Source organism: Stylophora pistillata, chromosome 14 (assembly GCF_964205215.1).
Source record: "Stylophora pistillata chromosome 14, jaStyPist1.2, whole genome shotgun sequence".
Lineage (NCBI taxonomy): Eukaryota > Metazoa > Cnidaria > Anthozoa > Scleractinia > Pocilloporidae > Stylophora > Stylophora pistillata.
The window spans coordinates 9609837-9612907 of NC_142532.1; the positions used below are offsets into that span (position 1 = coordinate 9609837).

General features: G+C 37.9%; 1 pseudogene across 1 annotated transcript; it reads right to left on the minus strand.

Annotated features, from left to right (window-relative positions):
* Positions 1-437: 437 nt before the first annotated feature.
* Positions 438-2495, minus strand: LOC111340645 (uncharacterized; annotated as a pseudogene). Its single transcript, XR_015995444.1, has 2 exons — positions 2153-2495; positions 438-1980 (listed from the first exon to the last, which is right to left on the minus strand). The product of XR_015995444.1 is annotated as an uncharacterized LOC111340645 (transcript).
* Between the last annotated feature and the right edge of the window lie 576 nt (positions 2496-3071).

The following is a 3071-nucleotide window of genomic DNA, read 5'->3' on the forward strand; positions in this document are numbered from 1 at the left end:
ATGTGGACCATAAAACATTAATAATCATGAAAGAAGTTACACTGATACAAGGTTAAGTTCTTCTTACATTGCTATATGAAGGCTATTTATTTTGACTCCTAGGAAGACTTGTTATCATGTGAGATGATATGGATGAATAACTGGGTGGCAATCAAATTTCACTTCAAGTTGTCTAAACAATTGGTTGTAGGAAGTAATTCATAATAACTCCTTCTGTATCACCTTCACATTCATACCTGCTTGCAGGTACTTTTAAAACTGGGTAGAAAAAGGTGAACCAAGGCCCTTGCCTTGGTAAGAAGTTTGAATTTCTGAAGTTATGTGTGGTTCCTGTTAAATTAAGAAATGCTCTTGTATGAATAAAAAAAGTAAACATGAACGTTTTTTCCCTGATATTGCTTCTAGGAAAAATAATCCCCATAACACAAATCAACAGGCTTAGTGAAATGATTTTATTATGCAACTGAAAGTTAAAACACATCAATACAACCAAACTTACAGTGATTACGAGCTGCAAGGAAACCTGAGGCTGTAAAAACTGACAACATTTCCTTTCTTGGCCCTTGGACTACAAGGGCCTATAATTTCCTATTATTGCCTGTTTTTAACCAGCTAGACTTAGTAATAATAATTTCAACTACACAACTTATTTGATCATTTCATTTTAACAATAATAAACATTTACATGGTTCATTTTGAAGTTCTGGTTAAGTGTTTGAATCAAAAGAACCTTTATGAGCATAGAAATTCACTTGCTGGAAGTCAGAATTCAGTGCAACATAATTTTTGTCATTCCTTTCAGAAATCCTAATAATCTTAACAAAGAGAAGTTTCTCTTTAAAGTCCTTATTATATTTCCCATGCAGATCAATCAAAATTCAGCTGTATGTATTTTTAGCCCTACTTAAGTTTATGTTATAGACTACAGCCATCTTGAGTGAGATATTACATGGAATGATAAAAGGGGCTAGTATTCCCTTCTCTCAAACTTAGTGGAGAACTTCTTGGGTTACTTGAATCTGTGGACAAAGAGGGGGGAGGTGCTATGGGGGGTACCAATACTGGTTGAAATGACCTGTGGTTTCCTTCCCACAAGGTGTAATTAGATGGTACAAAATTTGAGGCAGGCGGAGAAAGACCTTGGTTGATGCCACTTGGGGAAACATAATCCCCACAATGGTGACTAGCCCCATACTGTGTCTGTGGGCTAGGGCTGGAATGTGTTAAAAGCAACCGGAAAAGTTTGAACTCATGCTCTTTAGATTTCTCAATATCTGATTTTAAGAATTCAATGAGCTCTTTCGTGGGGTCATTTTTAATTGCACTCCTCATTAAGTGAATGGCTTCAAGCAATGGGTCTTCTTTTTTCGGTTTCTTGGTTGGAGCTGATTTCACAGGCACAAACTGCTTACCAGCACAGTCTTGGGAAGCTCCACTATTGCCCTCATTTTCTGTTGAGTGATTTAAATCCTCTCTTGATGCTGATGGATCTAACGCCAGTTCTGGTCTGCACGAGTCACATGTTTTAACCACTTCAAACAACTGATTGAACCTGTAACCCTTGTCATCCTGGAATCGTTTCACTCCAGTGGAAGTTTTGGTGGTCAAAGCTACACGCTTACATTCTGCAACAGCCTTTTTAAATTTTGATCTAAGTTGTGATACAGTAAAGGAGAAATTTTCATTCCTAGAATTGCATCTCTTCTTAAGTTCAGCAAGTACCTCAGCATAGACCTGTCCATTTTTCTGAGTTTAACATTGGTGAATATAAGTTTTCTCTTGTAATAATCACTGCTTATTAGGATATCTATAGTATCATCTAACAGGGACTGGGACCATTTTGCTTTTCTGCCTGCTTTCTTTGCCTTTTTGTCCACTTTCTCAGAAACAGAGTCCACCCCATCTTCATCGTCATCCCAATTTTAATCATCTTCACCATCACTCTCATAGGACATATCTTCTATCTCCTGATGAGCAGAACTATGTGACCAAGAAACCAAAATTATTATTAAATCATAAGCAATAGTAACTGTCATTTTTGGCCTCATCAAACAGATATCTTTCTCTCAACAATGTAACAAACCCAAGGTTCATACAAACATCAATTTAAGCAAATTATTTCAACAGCACTAATGGTCAAAACACTACTCACCAACCCATGGCCTTACGTTTCTCTTCTTCATTGTTGTTTATTTCTTTCGTCGTCCATAGCTTGTTGTCTCTCCTCGTCCACAGCTTGTTGTCTCCTCTCGTTTGCTGCTAGTTGTCTCTCCTAGGCCGCTGCTTGACATCTTTTCAGGTCCGCTGTTTGTTGTCTTTGTATGCATATGGGCTCCTTCTTCATTCTCACAAGCGAAGCAAAAACCCACGGACTTTCCGGCTACCCAGCCTGGGGTTTCCTCATTGTCTTTAAAAAATTGAACAATGGCAACGGACAGGGCGCGCACACTTTATGCAAGAATATTTAGTCGTGGCAAACAGGAATAACACATGTTGTTGTCTGGAACAACTGTTTTCTGCCACAACTGTTTTCTGCCACAACTGTTTTCTGCCACAACTGTTTTCTGCCAACGCGCCATTTTTTCCCACTCGGATGTGCATGCTTAAAGCGATAGAAGGGGATTGTGGGATGGAAAAATGTATTATAATAATTTAAGCATTAGGTATGGTACATAATGTTTGAATTGGAGTTGCTCCGTAGTCGAACTGACCGACTGGCCATGTCGAACTTAATTCTCGGGTCGACCCAAATAACATCTGTTGAACTTGATTGATTGAAACGTTGATCTCGTCATGTACTTAACTGGGGCTATTAGGTTTGGCTCATGAAGAGTTCGATGTTTGAACCGGGCCTTAGCTACAAAAAAAAAAAAAACATAACTAACTATATAGCAAGATCTGGGACAATATTCATCAATATTGTGATGGAACAATATTAATGGCTTAGTGAGAAAAACCATTGAGAAACTGACCAAGATTTTTGTAGAATCAAATGCTAATGAGACATCAATTTTGTTTGTGATGGATGAGTGACATTGACTATTAAAGGAATAAGATAGATTACTTCTGTC